At 56.4% G+C, this 18,571-nt stretch overlaps 1 pseudogene; it reads left to right on the top strand.

Annotated features, from left to right (window-relative positions):
* Positions 1-9,772: 9,772 nt before the first annotated feature.
* On the top strand, positions 9,773-9,866 carry LOC146870338 (5.8S ribosomal RNA; annotated as a pseudogene; the record flags this gene model as incomplete).
* Between the last annotated feature and the right edge of the window lie 8,705 nt (positions 9,867-18,571).

Below are 18,571 nucleotides of genomic sequence, written 5' to 3'. Positions count from 1 at the left end.
CCAGCTCTTACACCAGTACCTGGTGGACTCTGATCTGACCTCTCCCCAAGAATTGGGAAAGAAGGCAGACAAATGGGTCAGAACCAGGGTGAGGCCCAAGAACCAAGGGGGTGACCAGAAGAAAGATCCCACTAAGCCCAAAGAGAAAGGTGGGGATAACAAAAATACAGAAACGTCATCTGATGGGCCACACAAATCCAGTTCTGGGGGTGGGTCCCAAATTCCTTCCTCTTCCAAGAAGAAACCATATTGCCATGTGTGCAAGCAACCTGGCCACTGGAAAACTGACTCCAGCTGTCCAAAGAATGGCAATAAAGAAAATGTTCCTCCCACTGCAGCTCCAACACCTCCTGTTACTACCAGTAGTAATCCCCCAGGTGGCGGGAGTGCACCCAAAAACTTAGCAGGGTTTTCTTGGGGAACTCAGGTGGACTCTGGCCTAACCAGGTCACCTACACAAGCAACTCTAGTCTGTGATGGTGGCATGGGGTTTGTCAACTTTACCATGAGTCCCAATACTTTGGGCAGGTACAGACAAGAGCCCATGATCAATGGTCAGGAGGCTGTGGCCTACAGGGACACAGGGGCTTGTGTCACCATGGTGACAAAGAGACTAGTGCCCCTAGAACAGCTTTTACCTGAGTTTAGATACCAGGTGACCAATATTGATGGAATTAGGACAAATCATCCCATGGCAGTGGTAAATATCAGCTGGGGAGGGGTCACTGGCCCAAAGAGAGTGGCAGTGTCCCCAACCTTGCCTGTAGATTGTCTACTGAGGAATGATCTGGAAATCTCAGCCTGGGCTGAGGTGGATCACAATGCCCATTTAAGAATGTTAGGCATCCCTGAGAGTGTGGATGAGACCCTGAGGGTCTCACCTCCACCCCAGGAGAAATTAAGGGGAGTGAAGCCTGAAACAATGGATCACTCCACACAAACAGAGAGCATAGGGGCTGAGGAACAGTCCTCCCCCCACCAGACTAAAGGTAAGGGTCAGCTTTCTAAGGGAACTGATCCTGACCCTTGTGAAGTAACTGCCCCAGAAGTGGTCAGGCCTGTCCTGGCCACATCTCTGATGGCAGGGGATCCTTCCAAGGTGGTACCCAGTCTGGAGCAGGTATCCTGCCCAGGGCTGCAGAGGTCAAGGAGGTCAGTGGACCCTTAGTGGGTCCCTGTCCAGAGGAACCCCCTCATCAACAGATTAGGGACACCCAGCAGAGTAGTTCTAGCCAGGTGAATATTCCTCTACATACTGAGGGATCCAACTTACCCCTAGGTACAGGTATCCCACAGATGGACTCTGTTGGGCACAGGGAGACCTGGGACATAGTTGCCCCAAACATTCCAGTGCCCTCCACTATTCCAACCAGAGGGACCCAACCCCCAGCTGTAGGCAGCCTTAGGGTCAGATATGACACAGTCATGGACAGAAAGGCTTCCATGGTGACCAGTGTCCTGAGGAAGGTGAGACCACCCCAAATAGGGCCTCACTTCCAGACTCAGACACCCCACCAGCCTGCTTCTGTACCAAAACACAATACAGGTAATTTCCCTAGACTTTGGAGAAACTCCAGAACCCCATGGGGTAGGATTTCCCAAGTGGACCATGAGACAGGGAGCAACCATGTTAGTGCAGGTTCTTCCTTATATGGCCACTCAGGAAATAAAGGCTTATCTGGACAAGGTTAGCCTTATCTCCTTTCGTTTTGGGGGGCGGGGGGTTATGTAGGAAGGTGGAATCTGACTACATGGTTGCCCCCAATTTTTTTCTGGCGTTTTGATGGTTTTTGACTAGTCTGGCTGGGATCCTGCTATCCAGGACCCCAGCCTATCTGCTTACTCCTTTAAACGACATGGTGTGCACATTAGGTGCACTAGTGATTGGATACTGTGGTCCCTTGTGAGACCCTAGTATATGGTACCTTAGATCCTAAGGGCATAGGTACTTCACAGGCCTACCAGGGGCTGAAGCATGTATTATGCCACCCCTGGGAAGCAGACTAAATCTGACACCACAGGCCTGCTACTGCAGCCTGGGTAAGGTAGTGTTAGCACTCCTCACTGAGGTATAGGTTCCCTATATTTCACCTTGCACACACATATAAACCTATCAGTCACCCCTAAGGCAGGCCCTAATAATCCTGAGGGCAGGGTGCTTGGTTTCCATGTGTGGAGGTGCCTCTGCCTGAGCATGGCCCCTCTGCAGCTCTCAGAGTCTATTCTCTGTAGCTGTTTGTGGATGCGGTTAAACCATATACTCTTTAGTGCATTATAACCTAGCGGTAAATGCTAACTTTGGGATGGCTGCATCAAAACATGTCGTGTTTGGTGTCAAACGCCTTGGAATCATACCCCCACACCAGTAACTGGTGTGGGAGTATGATCCCACCCTTCTAGAGGGATAGACATGTACCCACTGTGGAAACACGATAGAATCCTGAAAAGCCCTGGCATCACAAAATGGATGCCACCAGTCACAGACACTGGGCTGCCCTCCTGCTGCTGACCGAAACTCGCAGTGGAGGAGGCCCAACAATAGGCATCCTGTCACAGGGAGGTGTAACCACCTTCAATACAGGATTTAGTGTATTGGGGCTGGGTGGGTGCACTCCTAGAGTGCTTTGAAGTCCTGCACTGGGGGAGCAGTAGGCTCCTCTGTGCATATGCCAGCTCAGACCGGTTCAGGGGCTACCTGCCCCTGCTCTGGCACAAAACTGGACAAAGGGAAGTGGGTGTAGCCACCCACTCCCCTGACCCTCCCATAGGAGTGGTCATAGAGCTAGTCCCTCCCTTTATTGTAGTATAAGTTAGGAATCCCTTGCCACTGCAAACTAGATATCCCTGGATGACGCTCTGGAGAAGAATCCTGGACCTTCGATGTTCCACTACCTTTGGAAGACTGAAGAATCTCCCTTGGAGTCAAGGAATGACTCCCCTGCTTGGCAGGCACCAAAACTTTGCATCAACGGTCGCAAACTTTCCTGCTCCTGCCGGAGTTCGAAGTCCCTGCAGCCCCAGAAGTGGATTTCCTGACTTCTCAAAGACCATCGTGAGCCCCCAGCGAAGCTGAGGCAAGTGAACCCCACAAGTGGCGAGGAACAGCAATACCCGAGTACCGTGCACTATTGTCCATTGCAACCCCTTCACGATGTTCTACAAACTTGTGCTTTGGACCACGTGTGTTCCAAGCCTCTAGCAGCATTTCCTCCCTAGATCAGAGGCCTACCTCGTCCCGAGTGAACGTGGGCTCCTGGTGAGTGAATCCTCCTGAGGCATCTTCGCGATCCCTTGCCGGCTGGTGTGTGGGTCTCCTGAAGACTTTTCTACAGAACCAAAGGGCTCCCCTGGTTGCTCCAGGCCTGCCCTGACTTACCGTTGCTGGATGAGTCCCTCAGAACTTGTTGGTCTGCACCGCTGACTTTCTTCACTTTCCACAAGACTTGCTGTTGCCAAAGCTTGTTGGCTCCAATCCGGTTGCCAACACCTCAGTAAGCTGCAGACTTTGTTGGACACTCCGAATCCAGCTCCTGGTCATCGTCGACACCTCCTGGACCTCGTGGCTGGAGAGTCATGACACCTGTGATCACCTGAAATCACCCGACTTCTGTGGGCATCCAGCTTCCTGGCCCCTGGTTACTGGCAAGTGACTTTGAATACTGTCTCCTCTGCTTTCAGGTCTTATTTCTTCAGAATACAGCCTTGGATTCCACCGGACACTTCTCCTGTCTTCACAAGCAGCAAGTCTTCTTTGGCTCCCATTGAAAACGACGCCGCGACCCAACACCAAAAGATACCTATGCACCCGGCTTCCCTGGGTGAGGTAATTCGAGTACTCCGGTGCTCCTGTGTGTGTTGGCTCTAGAACTACTTACCCTGTAAGTGACTTGCTTGTAGACTCTCCCAAAGTATTCTAAAACTTTAAAATTCCAACCGCGACTTGCTCCATTAAAGTCTATTGGGATCCGCGGCTGTGTTCTCATGCTGCATGCGTCTCCCGTGGGTCCTTTACTTACCTGCCTTTGGTGGATTAGTTAGGCCCCTGCACTTCTGCAGGCCCTAGGCCTTGTCTCCTTGGAAGTCGATATTCTTATACCTCTTTTTTAGTATATGGTCTGGTGTGCCCCTAGGGCCCCACCCATTATAAGTGCTTAACTTGTTGTGAAATGTTGATTTGTGCATATGTCCTTGACTTCTAATCTCATAAAGAGAATAGTGTAGTGTGTTTAGTAATAAATACATATATATTTTATATATATACCTGTGTGGTGTCCTTTCATTTAGTGATTCAAGAGATTATAAGGTAAAACAAGCTGCTTTACATTCCTCTGAGACTTAGCCTGAAGGCTGCTCTCCACAGCTTCCACTAGGATAGCTTTCTTAAAAAGGTTGTCTTAAACCTATCTACCATAAGAGTCGAATTGTACTGGTGCAAGGTGGCCACTTTAACTAGTGACCAGCATATACCAGGCCAACTTCTCACAGTAGGACATGCCCTGGTGTGTGTGGCATGTTCTAATAGTGAATTACAGCCATTTTCGTTTTTCACTATTGCGAGGATACCTGTTCTCCATAGGCCAGAATGTGCAGTTTGATTATTACATCCTATAATCCTAACTCACTCATGGAACATGGTAGAAATTCGAATTTAGTATGCCTGAACTCAGAATGATTTAAAACATCTTTTAGTGAAGTTGGTTTTAACATTCTGTGTTTGAAAATATCACTATTAGAAAGTATGTATTTTCTTGTCTAACCATTCAAACCTGCCTCTGCTGGGCTGTGTATTCCTTGTCTGGAGTTTGAGTGACAGGGCTGGGGGATTCATTCCAGGAGACAGGGTGAGTCATCCCAGTGGTGAATAGAGAGATCTGCATCTAGATGGGAGGAAGGAGTTGCACCTGGGACCTGAAAATGGCTGTGCCTTCCCTCCATAATGTTGGCTCCACCTCCTGTGGTGGGTCTGATGTCTCTGCCCTGCACTCTGAAAGGGAGAAGGAGTCATGTAAACAAAGTGCTCCAGGACTGACCAGAACTGGTTTGGACTAGGCAAAGGCCTCTCTGCCTTCAGAGAACAAAGAGAAACTGGGTATAAATATTGGAACCCAAACCCAAGAACTTTAGATGACTTTTGGACAACAAGAAGAAACCTTTGCTGAGGAGAGGAACCAGAAGAAACTGAGGAGAGACTATCCCTAAGATGAAATGCTGCTTGGGGGATTGGCCTGCAGTGGTTGCCTGACTGCCAAAGAAAGGAGAAAGGACTTTGTGTGCACTTTATTCAACTTGTAAAAGATCTCCAAGGGCTTGAGAAAAGAGCTTGCCTCCTGCTGAAGACTCAGAAACAACAGCCTTCAACCACCAGCTCCCCAAGAGTTCTTTGGAAGTGCCTGTAGCTGTATTTGGGCCTTCTGAGGGACTGAGTGTCGCAAGGAGTTGGAAGCGTGACTCAAGAAGAAGAAGCGTGTCGCCGTCGCAGCCGCTGCCGTCGCATCACTGAACAAGGGTGTCGCAGCTGTAGCTGTCGCATTGCACCGCATCACGAGAAGCGTCCCACAACACCAAAGAAGCGTGTCGCAGCCGCTGCTGTCGCATCACTGAACAAGGGTGTTGCCGCTGTAGCTGTCGCATTGCAGCGCATCACGAGAAGAGACTCACAACAAAGAAGAAGCGTGTCACCGTCACAGCCGCTGCCGTCGCATCCCGGAACAAGGCTGTCGCCGCTGTAGCTGTCGCATTGCACCGCAGAAGAGCCTCGCATCCACGGAGAAGCGTAGCGCCGTCGGAGCCGCTGTCGCCACATCACTGAACAAGGGTGTTGCCGCTGCAGCTGTCGCATCGAGCGGAAGCGTCTCACATCGAGGGAGAAGTGTCACCGCCAAAGCCGCTGCCATCGCATCACGGAACAAGGGTGTTGCCGCTGCAGCTGACACATCGAGTCGAGACTTCTCCCAACGTCAGAGAAGCGTCCCGCATCAAGAAGAAGACGACATCTTTATTTCTTTGCACCAAACTTTCATCGCATCACCATCGTTGCAACACTTTCGTTGTCCTGCGCGTCGAAATCAAAGGTACATTGACTCAAAGTGTCGCATTTTAAGATCTAAAAAGAACTAAGCCAATTCTACAATTTTTAAGTAACAGTATTGTGGATTTTTGTCGTTTATGGTCTTGTGTTAAATCTATATAAAGAATACTTATTTTCAATATACAACTGTGTGGTGTCCATCTGTAGTGTTGTCACTGTATGTGTTCACAAATGCTTTACACACTGCCTCTGAGATAAGCCTGTCCACTCGTGCCAAGCTACCAAGGTGGTGAGCAGGGGTTATTTTAGGAGTGGACCCCCTTACCCTGACTCGAGGCAAGGGTCCCTATTTGTCACAAGTGCCTACCTGTGCCAACTAGTGACCACCAAATCTAACATTGGTGGTCAGCGGTGATGATTCTGAACTTGCATTTGTGACTCATGTACAGTGATTGGTGATCACTACTAGTGAGTGCAGACCAAAACACAACCACATACTTTTGGTAGATTTCTTTCTGGGATTTTCTATTTTTGCCAAGTTTAACCATCATGGAGAGAGCAGAATCCATAGCCTCTGTTGATTTGGAATGGGAAGAGGAGAAACTGGAAAGCTACAAAGTAAAGCAGCTGAAGTACTTCTGCAAAAAATTCAATGTTTAGATTATTGGGCTCTCCAGGAAGGAAGAGTTCTACAAGGTGCTGAGGGCCTGGGTAGAAGCTAGGAATACCCCTGAGAATGAAGAAGGGGATGAGAATGCAGATAGGCAGCTGGATGGGCCATTGGAGCCAGGAGGAAGGGGAGCACCTTCCCCCGCAGGTAGCAGTTTTTCTGCCAAGAGTCTGTCTCCAGATGAGCTGGAGGACAGAGAAAGATGCAGGAGGCATGAGATGGAGCTGGCCAAACTCAAGTTGGGTGGGCAACTAGAGTTAGAAAATAGGAAATTGGCCCTAGAGGAAAAGAAAATGCAGTTGGATCATGAGAAAAGTTTGAGGGAGTTGGAATTGAAAGCCAGGAGCTTAGAGATTGCTCCCTCTGGTGGCAGCACACCGTCATTGCCTGTTGAATCTAGAGTGTATATTCCCAAAGATGTGGTGAAAGAATTTTTTAAGAATGATGATATGGGACAGTGGTCCAAGCCTATGAAGTAGCCAAGTCTTCCCACCGGGTCCCTGAGAAGGATTGGGGAGCGGGGTTGTGGGGGCAGTTCCTTAGTGAGTGGCGGGACACATTGTTAGACTTGCCTTCTGAAGTCTATAATTCATATCCCCACATGAAATATGCATTAATGTCCAGGTATGGTTTAACTCCTGAATTGTACGGACAGAGGTTCAGGGGTTGCAAGAAGATAAAGAATAGTACCTGGGTGGAATATGTCACTATTTTCTGCAGAGCATTGGATGGTTGGGTGAAGGGTAGCAAAGTTGATGATTTTCAGGGCCTCTTTTGATTTGATTGCATGGGAGCACTTGTCAAGTAATTGTTTTCCAGAGCTACGCCAGCACCTGATTGATAGTAGGCTGACTAATCCTAGGAAGCTTGCTGAGGAGGCGGACCGCTGGGTCAGTACCAGGGTCCACAAGGGTCATGTGGGAGATTCAGCCAAGAGTGGGCAGGGTCACCAGCAGAAGAGTGGGAGGGAACAAGGGTAAACAGAGGGAGTTCCAGAGAAGGCCCCAAAGTAATCCCCAAGGGAACCAAGGGAAAGGTTCCCAGCCTCCCCAACAGAAACCGTCAGGGGCCCCGACAGGTCCACCTGTTCAAGGGGGACCCCTGAAACGCTACAAATGTGGGGACCTGGGTCATAAAGCGAATGATCCCAGGTGCTGCCAGTTTGTGAAGACAGCACCCCCTGGTGCAGCCCCCCAGCAGATGGCTAGTGTAGCCCTGGGTGAGGAGATGGGGGCCCAAGGTGGGTGGGGACCAGCAGAGATGTCCCTTGTCTCTTTAGGAGACTGTGAGGTGGTCCCCAGGACCCAACTGCCTGATAACACTAAGAAATACAGGCAGTGGGTGACCATCAATGCCCATAGGGTGGAGGCTCTTAGAGATACAGGAGCCAGTGTGACAGCTGTCAAGTGTCACCTGGTTTCTCAAGCGCAGGTTGTTCCCAATGCATTCTATCCAGTTGTTGCCGCTGACAACACAGAGAGCCACTGCAAGGTGGCTCAGGTTCCCTTTGAGTGGGGGGGTCTCTGGTACTCTTCGGGTAGCTGTGAGGCCCGCCATGCCTGTTGACAGTTTGTTAGGGAACGATCTGGAGAGCTCACCTTGGGCGAAGGTGGAGCAGAGTGCTCATTTGGAAATGCTGGGTCTGCCTGACTGGGCTTGTGTCACCACACGGTTCATGGCAGCCAGTAGGAGTTCTCAAGAGGACCTGGAGCCTGAGAGGGGGGCCCAGGTACCTGCCTTAGAGAGAGGAGGCAGGGGGCGCGGGAATCCGGCCCTGAAGTTCCCACGGTCCAGGAGGGAGCAGACCCTGAGGGGGATGCCCTGGAGCCTACAGGGGAACAGAAAGCTGAACTGGGGGACCTGCCTGAGCTGACCCATTGGCAGCAAGAAGGAGGACCCTCCGGGAAGGAGTTCTGTGATGAGCAGAACAAGTGCCCTTCTCTCGTGGGTCTGCACCAGCAGGCTGCAGACCAGGCAGTAGGTGATCAGTCTGGGTCACTTTGGGTCTACTGGAAGAATGGTCTCTGTATTCTGAGCCTAAGGTTGCTGAGCCTGGGTCATCCCGTCTGCTGGTGGTACCCCAGTGCATCAGAGCCTTCCTACTGGGGCTGGCTCATGATGTGCCATTGGCAGGACATTTGGGGAAGGACAAGACCTTTGAAAGGCTTGTCACCCACTTTTATTGGCCCCAAATGCGCAGGAGTTCAGACACTCACTGCAGGACATGTCAGACTTGCCAGGCAAGTGGAAAGAGTGGGAGGAAGAGCAAGGCTCCTCTCCAGCCATTCCCTGTGGTCAGCACCCCCTTTGAACGGGTGGGTATTGACATTGTGGGGCCACTGGACCCCCAGACAGCCATGGGCAATAGGTTCATCCTGGTCTTGGTGGACCATGCCACCCGGTACCCGAAAGCCACACCTCTGAGGACAGTGATGGCCCCCGTGGTTGGACGAGCACCACCCCTCCCTGGCGCTGGCTGGGCCCTCCAGGCATCCCGAGACTTGGCCCGACCTGACCGGGTTCCGGGCGACCGAGGAGTGGCCCTTCTCACGTGGCAGGGTGGCCTGGAAGAGAAGGGGTCGAGGGCCTTCGAGGGGACCCCGGCTCCTCTCGGTGGGAGGTGTGCGGGATGGGGAGCCACCTGGCTCTTCCCTTCCGGCGCCTCCGACCCAGGCGAGGGTGGTGGTGGGCTGGATGCCAGCCTGCTGGCACGGCTCGGGGCCACCCGGCGACGGACGGCTGATGTGCAGGTGGGGCGACCCTCCTTCGTTGCCAGGTACCGGGTTTGACCCGGTCCCGTGTGGCTACCCTAGGAGGGACCGGCGGCTGCGGGGCTACCTGCTCCCGTCGCTCCAGGAGCCCCCTCCCCCCTCCCTCGCCCCCCTATGCGGGCTCCCGGGCCGAGCGCCTGGCAATGATTTTTTATTCCGACGGTGCTGTCTGACTCCCAGAAGGGAAGCCTTGAACGGGGTGCCCGGGCCGTCTCGCCACGCGGGCGGTGGACGGATGGTGTCGCCTTCTTCCCGCCTCTCCTGCGCCCGCAGGTGGGCGAACGTTTTCGAAAATTTGCCTGTGAGTCTTGGCAGTGGATCACTCGGCTCGCTCGTCGATGAAGAACTCACCTTGCGGCCCCGGGTTCCTCCTGGGGCTACTCCTGTCTGAGGGTCGCTCTATCGTCAATCGCCCCGGGGCTTCCCCAGGATGCGACTGGGGTCTTCGCAGGGTGAGCTCCGCTTCCCCTTCGTCCCCCCACAAGGTCAGACCCCCCGATTGCCCGTGGCAAGGTCCCTTGCCGGGTCCTGCCGCGGAGGTACGCCGCTGGCGTGCCTTGCCCCCCGAGAAGAGGGCCTGGCGACCGGTCTGCCCTGGGCCCGTCCCGGGGCACCTGGCTGCGTGCTACACGTGGCTGTCCGTGGTGTCCCACCGGCTGCCCGCGCGCATGCGCCTCGGGTGCCCTTATCCACGGCCGGCTTCCCGGCGAGGCGAAACCCCTCCAGACACTATCCAGGGAAAGAGGGCGCATGCTGCCGGGTACACCAGGCCCCTGATCCGGCAGGGGTCTGGCCTTCCCCAGCTCCCCATTAACGCTCCGGCGTTTTCTTTCCGACTACGCCCCTGAGATCAGACGTGGCGACCCGCTGAATTTAAGCATATTACTAGCGGAGGAAAACAAACTAACCAGGATTCCCCCTGTAAGGCTCCAGGAGGTCGGGCGCGTCCACGCCTAGGGTCCCCTCCGTCACTCGGAGCACGCGGGTTACAAGAATGGGGGGTAGCCTCCGGATTAGTAGGGGCAGGGTGTGCCGGAACACCCCTTCGGGGCTGGCTGTTCTTTGCCGGGGACCAGATGGGCTATGCCCGGGCAACATCCTCCAAGGTGTCCGGGACTCCCTCCTGCGGCCCGTGGCATGGCAAAGTGCCCAGGACGGGCTCCACTGGTCCCGGGCAGTCCTCCCCCGGGCACCCGGCCCGAGAGCTCCGGTGGTCGTCCAAGTGCCTGAGGCCCAGCTGGGGTCCCCGAGCCCCGCGTAAAGCAGAGCCCCCCAAGCCCTGCGTGGGTGGGCAGGCGGGAGCCCTACCACTATGGCTCGGCTCGGGGCGGGCAGACGGGAGTCCTTTCAGATGCCGGCCATCTGGTCACACCTTTCCCCTCGGCCATCTGGTCGCGCACAATGGTTTCCAATGAGGTGACCAGATGGCCGGGTCAGCCTGGAAGTCCCGATGAGGGTCCATTTGCCTCCCGGATCCCAGCCAGGGCTCCAGGAGGCCGGGCGCGTTTGCCCCTAGGGTCCCCTCCGTCAATCGGAGCATGCGGGTTACCAGAAAGGGGGGTAGCCTTCCTCCGGATTACTAGGGACAGGGTACTCTGGGACCCCACTCAGCCTAGCAGTCCTCAGCCGGCAGCTGGACAGACCAGGATGCCGCCCCAGCCCTGGGCATGTCCCGGGGCCTGCCGCATGGCAGGCTGCCCTGGATGAGACCCGGCAGGCCTCCCCCTGCTGGGCTGGGTCCAGGGGCCCCTGGGAGGGCGGCCTCCCCACCCCAGGCTCCGTCCTCAGTCCTGTTGTGTGGCAGGGTGCCCAAATGAGTTCCCGCGGGCTCCGTCCTGGGTCCTACAGCGTGGCAGGGTGCCCTGGACGAGGTCCGGCAGGCCCGGGGAGGCTTCCCCTGCACCTCCGGGCCTGAGAGCCCCAGCTGGGTCCAGGGGCCTGCCGGGCCCTGGGTCAGGGGCTCCGGCCCTGGGCCCCATCCCCGGCCTGCGGCACTGCCAAAGGCCTGGGACGGGGTTCCGTTGTGGCCGGGGAGCCTCCCCTTGCTTGGCTGGGTTCAGTAGCTCCGGCCGGGCCCCTGAGGGCCCCGGGGAGGGTGGCCTCCCCACCTCGGGCTCCGTCCTGGGTCCTGCCGCGTGGCAGGGTGCCCGGGACGGCGTCCGGCGGGCCCGGGGAGGCTTCCCTGCGCCTCTGGGCCTGGGAGCCCCGGCTGGGTCCAGGGGCCCCGCCGGGCCCCGGGTCAGGGGCTCTGGCCCTGGGCCCCATCCCACAGCCTGCGGCACTGCCAAAGGCCCGGGATGGGGTTCCGTTGTGGCCGGGGAGCCTCCCCCTGATTGGCTGGGTTCAGGAGCTCCGGCCGGGCCCCTGAGGGCCCCGGGGAGGGTGGCCTCCCCACCCCGGGCTCCGTCCTGGGTCATGCCACGTGGCAGGGTGCCCGAGACGGAGTTAGGCGGGCCCGGGGAGGCTTCCCCTGCGCCTCCGGTCCTGGGAGCCCCGGCTGGGTCCAGGGGCCCCGCCGGGCCCTGGGTCAGGGGCTCCAGCCCTGGGCCCCATCCCCCGGCCTGCGGCACTGCCAAAGGCCTGGGACGGGGTTCCGTTGTGGCCGGGGAGCCTCCCCTTGCTTGGCTGGGTTCAGTAGCTCCGGCCGGGCCCCTGAGGGCCCCGGGGAGGGTGGCCTCCCCACCTCGGGCTCCGTCCTGGGTCCTGCCGCGTGGCAGGGTGCCCGGGACGGCGTCCGGCAGGCCCGGGGAGGCTTCCCCTGCGCCTCTGGGCCTGGGAGCCCCGGCTGGGTCCAGGGGCCCCGCCGGGCCCCGGGTCAGGGGCTCCGGCCCTGGGCCCCATCCCACAGCCTGCGGCACTGCCAAAGGCCCGGGATGGGGTTCCGTTGTGGCCGGGGAGCCTCCCCCTGATTGGCTGGGTTCAGGAGCTCCGGCCGGGCCCCTGAGGGCCCCGGGGAGGGTGGCCTCCCCACCCCAGGCTCCGTCCTGGGTCATGCCGCGTGGCAGGGTGCCCGAGACGGAGTTAGGCGGGCCCGGGGAGGCTTCCCCTGCGCCTCCGGTCCTGGGAGCCCCGGCTGGATCCAGGGGCCCCGCTGGGCCCCGGGCCAGGGGTTCCAGCCCTGGGTCCCGTACCCTGGCTTACGGCACTGCCAAAGGCACGGGACGGGGTTCCGTTGTGGCCGGGGAGCCTCCCCTTGCTTGGCTGGGTTCAGGAGCTCTGGATGGGCCCCTGAGGGCCCAGGTGAGTGCGGCCTCCCCATCCCGGGCTCCGTCCTGGATCCTGCCGTTTGGCAGGGTGCCCTGGACGGGTTCCGGTGGGTCCGGGGAGGCTTCACCTGTGCCTCCGGGCCTGGGAGCCCCGGCTGGGTCAGGGGCCCCGCCGGGCCCCAGGTTGGGGGCTCTGGCCCTGGGCCCCGTCCTCCGGCCCAGGTCCCGTGCAGGACTCCCCTGCTTGTCAAGGTGTCTGCGGGCCCCGGGTCGGAGGGCCCCTCGGATCCCCCACGCAGCCTCCATGGCTGGGGCCAAGCTGGGGCCCTGGGCCTCCGGTCCCCCATGCCCCGGCACCCGCTCACTCTTTTGTTGGGGCACAGAGCGACCAGATGGCTTTCCTTTCGAGCCCGGCCATCTGGTCGCGCCTTTCCCCTCGGCCATCTGGTCCCGTCTATCCCCTCGGCCATCTGGTCGCGCGCAATGCTTTCCAATGGGGTGACCAGATGGCCGGGCTTGCCTGGAAGTCCCAATGAGGGTCCATTTGCCTCCCCGATCCCAGCGAGGGCTCCAGGAGGTCAGGTACATTTGCACCTTGGGTCCCCTCTGTCACCTCGTGTGCACAGATTATAGGAAAGGGGGGTCATTTTCCTCCGGATTACTAGGGAGAGGGTCAGTCAGACTTCCGTGAGGTCCGGGGATCCCGAGACAGGGGAAGGCAGCACCTAGGCCCGCCCGATGCATGGCCCTCAGGGGCCCGGGTACGCACACCTGCCTCTGAGCCTCCTTCCCGATGGTTTTTTTTCTCCGAGTTTGCTGGGTCAGACCTCTGTGAGGTCCGGCGATCCCGAGACGGGGGAAAGCAGCACCCGAGCCCGCCCGCTGGGGGCCCCAGGGACCAGGTACGCACCTGCCTCTCAGCCCCTTCTGGATGGTCCTTTTTTTCCGAGTTTTCTCAGTTAGACCTCCGTGAGGTCTGGTGATGCTGAAACGGGGAAGATAGCACCCGGTCCCACCCACCGGGGCCCCCAGGGGCCCGGTTACGCTCCTTCCTCTCAGATGGTCCTTTTTCTCCAAGTCTACTTGCCCCTGAACAGGCAGGGGCGCTAAGAGCATACCCCCTGTGCAGGGTGGCCTGCCAGGGGATGCCCCAGCCGTACTCCGATCGATTGGGCACTCTCGGTTCGTTTAGGGATGGACTGCTTGGCCAGCCTCGGCTGTTGTTTCGAGCAAAGCGCTTCCACCCTGCATGGACCGTACGACTCGAGGGGCTGCCACTTGGCGGGAGACCCTACCCAGCATAGTGAAGGCCGAGCGGCCCCGGCAGCTCGTGCCCCCCAGGTGTCTGACCCGAGCGGGAGGGGTCGGTGGCGCCAGGCCCTTTGATGCTGCTGCTCAGCAGGTCCAAAGGCCCCGCGCGCCACGCCGTCACCCCTCTCTGCCCAGCACATTTCCACAGCAGCTCGGAACGACTGTTCCGAGGGGTGTCGCTGCCGCCAGGCTGCGGCACCCCTGCGTCTCAATCAGGCTGCGCCTCGGCCTGCCTCTCCCTCCCGGGGAGATAGCTGGGCGTGCTGGTGCCCATGCGACTGAACCTCTCCACACCCCTCCAGTGAGCCCTCCCGCCCAGTCGGGTTGGCTCCTTCCCCTGGCAGGCTCCCGAGAGGGAGGGGTGCGTGAAGGTTGCCGGTCGGGGAGATGGGCACACAGCCCCCACACTGTCAGCAGGTGCGTCTACCTGGTTGATCCTGCCAGTAGCATATGCTTGTCTCAAAAATTAAGCCATGCTCGTGTAAGTACACACGGCCGGTACAGTGAAACTGCGAATGGCTCATTAAATCAGTTATGGTTCATTTGATTGCTCCATCTGTTACTTGATTAACTGTGGTCATTCTAGAGCTAAGTAAGTTACATCAACGAGGACATTGTTCCATGTTGGAGGTGAAACAAAATTAGTGAACACCTACTCAACAGGAAAAGTGAAGAAATGGCAAAGAGGAGAGAGAGAGAATGTAGAGGGGAGGAAAAAGGTAGAGGGGAGGGAGGGGTGAAGGAGAAAAGAGGCAGCGAGAACTATCCCCAGTATCAAGGATCCAATGCCGAAGGGGAGGACTCAATGTAGCCTCTTGTTGGCCCTCACACACCCCAAAGGATGTTTTGCTTCATCATCGGGCTTTTTATTGCTCCTCGTTGGGCCGGCGCTGCAATGCCCGACGGTCCCCCGAAGAGTCTCTTTATCGGAGGTCTTTTAAAGAGAAAAGCCGATAGGCGAGTGTGAGTGTGTGGGATAAAATGGTGGTGGATCCAAGAGACAGATGGTAGCGTGCGTGCAAAGTGTGTGAATAAAATTACCTAGGGGTGTCCAAATACGCTATTTTAATGTTACGGGAACCCTGGTAAAGTAAAAAGACCGGTAGGTCAGGGAGTCACTAGTGAGCGCAAGGTGCTCATGTGACTCATAAAAAGGTCGACATGTTTCACGCCTGCTTAGCCTGTGAAGGTCAGTGGCGTTTCTTCAGGACCTAGCTATGTGAAGGGATGTGCACGATACAGACGGGGGTTCCAGGAATTGGAGGGGTAACCCGCGTAAAAGAAAGGCAGTGTTTGGTACAGAACTGCGGGGTGCAGCAGTGTGAGTCTAAGAATGATCTCTTCAGAACGTACCGAGCTTGTGTTACCTAGAAGGGGATAAAAAAGGGGAGGGAAGGGATGGGAAAATAGAGGGGGGGGGGGTTAACAGACACAAATGGAGGTTTAAAACAATACTGGTATGAATGATGATAACAGTATATCGGGCGAAGCACAGCAAAAACTGTCCGTGCCCCCGATTGCCATCCAAGTAGTGGTTGTGCAGTCAGACATGTGGTAGCTCAAAATAAAACAGACCAAAGAGCCACATCAACCATACGACATCCGTGACAGGCATGACATCTAGGGAGAGGATACCGCATTTAAGGTAGGAGGAAGGGGTTTTAGAGGTTGCAGGGCAGCCTCGAATCGAGTGAGCACCTGATACATTCAGTCAGAAAATAAGGGAAAGGAACATTCACATGGAGATGATCACATGGTGGTAGTCGACTGTCTATAGTAGTGGAATGCAAGCCCCAAATATACTCGTAAGATATTATGACGGTGACTTTAAGTGGTCGCTTAAGTTATGCATGTGTACTATGCTCACCCCCGAGGGGTGGGCCGAACAAAGGTGACAGACAAATCACAAGGGGCACACGAGACATACAGACACGCGTACCATGCTGCTTACCCTCGTAAGTATTAGTGAGGGCTTCTTAGGTATTGCCGTTGGCTGCCCGCGCACTATTTGCTAAAATAGAAGAACACATATAGATCGGCAGTATTACCACTGGTGCCCTAGAGCATACACATGCTGCGCATGGGGATCGTAGAGTGACTCTTGTAGGGTCCCATCGTGGCGAAGTACTTACGGATGCGTCGGGGGCCGGCTCATTCAGCACCTACCCTCTTCCAGCGGCTGCCTGTAGGAAGTGCGGGCTGTGTTCGGACTTTCATTGAAATAGTGTTGGCGAAGGTGTCTCCTACTTCCTGCTCGGGACGTGAAAATCGCTGATTAGCGGACGCTAACTACTGCGCATGCGTTGTCGAGTGTGTCTCGAGGGGGCGCATACTCAGAAGGGAATGACTTATCGCGCAGTGGTATCTGCGGTCCTCGCTTAGGTGGGGGAGTGCGCCTGTGCGCATCGCAAGGCACGCAGCATCTGGTGCGAGGAGTGGGGATCCCCGCCCAAAACACATATGTTATGTTATGTTATGTTAATTACATTTTAATGCGCACAGCTGCTCCAGCGAAGGAGCGTCCTGGCGCAGGGAAAGGAAAACACCACATAACACAGGATCCGTCGACACGGAATAAAAAATAAAGACAGGAAATAATTAAAACAGAAGGGTTTTCAAAGCTCTGCGGAAGGACAAAAGGTCGTTCGAGAGCCGAATTTCCAAGGGAAGAGCGTTCCAGAGGGTTGCGGCTTTCACACGGAAGGAGCGACCCCCCATCCGACTAAGTCTGAAACGGGGGACGACCACCAAGGACTGTCCAAGGGATCGTAGAGAACGAGTGGGAACGTAAGACGAAATCAATGAGTTAAGTATTCCAGGTGCCAACTCTCTCAGAATTTTAAAAACCAGGCAGAGAGCCTTAAATTGGATTCGCTTACATATCGGGAGCCAGTGCAGGGAACGCAGGGTGTTAGAAGTGGGGCAGGATCGAGGCAGACCAACCACCGCCCTAGCTGCCGCATTCTGGACTCGTTGTAGACGAAGAATCTCGGCTTGGTTTACTCCTAATAGGAGAGAGCTGGCATAATCCAGCCGCGAGATGATCATAGCTTGAATGACCAGCTGTCTTGTGGGGGCATCGAAGAAACGCAGCAGGGGTCTTAGCCCGCGTAGTACTCCAAAACAGCAGGCCGCCACTCTCTTTGTGTGAGTCACAAAGCTAAGCGTATGGTCAAGCCAGACTCCGAGATTCCTGAGTTCCAGGACAGGGACCGGCGCTGATCCCAGCTCTGGAGGCCACCATTCATCCCCCCAGTGGTCCGCATCCCTTCCAACGATCATCACCTGCATGCCAGGAAATGTAATGTTCGGTTGGAAATGCCATCGGCCTGATCTGGTGTGTCTAATGAAACTAAAGGTAGCCAAAGCCCACATTAAAGGTAGAATAAACCTAGGTTATGAAGCCCTCAAGCGGCTGCACAGTCATGAGTGTAAAAACACATGATCTACATGGGGTGTGTGCAGGGAGCCTGGTCAGAGTTCCACCCAGGTGAGGTGGGGGGCGAGCCCCGTGGGGCTCTCACTTCTGGCTCCAAGCGCCCGGGGACAGTGGCAGGTGGGGAGTTTGACTGGGGCGGTAAACCTGTCAAACGATAACGCAGGTGTCCTAAGGCGAGCTCAGGGAGGACAGAAACCCCCCGCGGAGCAGAAGGGCAAAAGATCGCTTGATCTTGATATTCAGTATGAATACAGACCGTGAAAGCAGGGCCTCACGATCCTTCTGACTTTTTGGGTTTCAAGCAGGAGATGTCAGAAAAGTTACCACAGGCATAACTGGATTGTGGCGGCCATGCGTTCATAGCGCCGCCGCTTTTTGATCCTTCGATGTCGGCTCTTCCTATCATTGTGAAGCAGAATTCACCAAGCGTTGGATTGTTCACCTACTAATAGGGAACGTGAGCTGGGTTTAGACCGTCGTGAGACAGGTTCGTTTTACCCTACTGATGAGTGTTGTTGCAATAGTTATCCTGCTCAGTACGAGAGGAACCGCAGGTTCAGACATTTGGTGTATGTGCTTGGCTGAGGAGCCAATGGGGCGAATGTTCCATCTGTGGGATTATGACTGAACGCCTCTAAATCAGAATCCCCCCTAAATTGTAACGATACCGCAGTGCCGTGGAGCCTCTGTTGGCCTGGGATAGCCGGCCTCTCTGGGGGGGCCGGTGCGTAGAGCCGCTCGCTTGTGGACCGGAGCGCAGATGGAAGGGGGCCGCCTACATCGCCCTTAGTGCACCGCATGTTCATAGGGCACCCGGTGCTAAATCATTCGTAGGCGACCTGATTCTGATTCTGGGTCAGGGTTTCATAAGTAGCAGAGCAGCTACCTCGCTGTGATTTATTGAAAGTCATCCTCTGCGCCAAGCTTTTGTCTCTCCGTGCGTGGGCGCCTGCGGACGCCCTCCTCCACCACACCCAGGGGTGGGTCCCTCTGCCGCCGGGCTGGCAGGAGGGATGCGGAGGGGGTAACGCGGGCCTGCGGGAGGCTGCCTCCACCACATGCCTTCCGGGACGGGGCCTCCCCTCCTGTCCCTGCCCCACCGGGGTGTGGGGGATGGTGGCCACCATCCCTTGCAGGTCGGCAGGG

The sequence above is a fragment of the Triturus cristatus genome, chromosome 1_1 (genome assembly GCF_964204655.1).
Source record: "Triturus cristatus chromosome 1_1, aTriCri1.1, whole genome shotgun sequence".
Classification (NCBI taxonomy): Eukaryota; Metazoa; Chordata; class Amphibia; order Caudata; family Salamandridae; genus Triturus; species Triturus cristatus.
The sequence above is the reverse complement of the archived record's forward strand: the minus strand, read 5'-3'. Positions and strand labels throughout refer to the sequence as shown.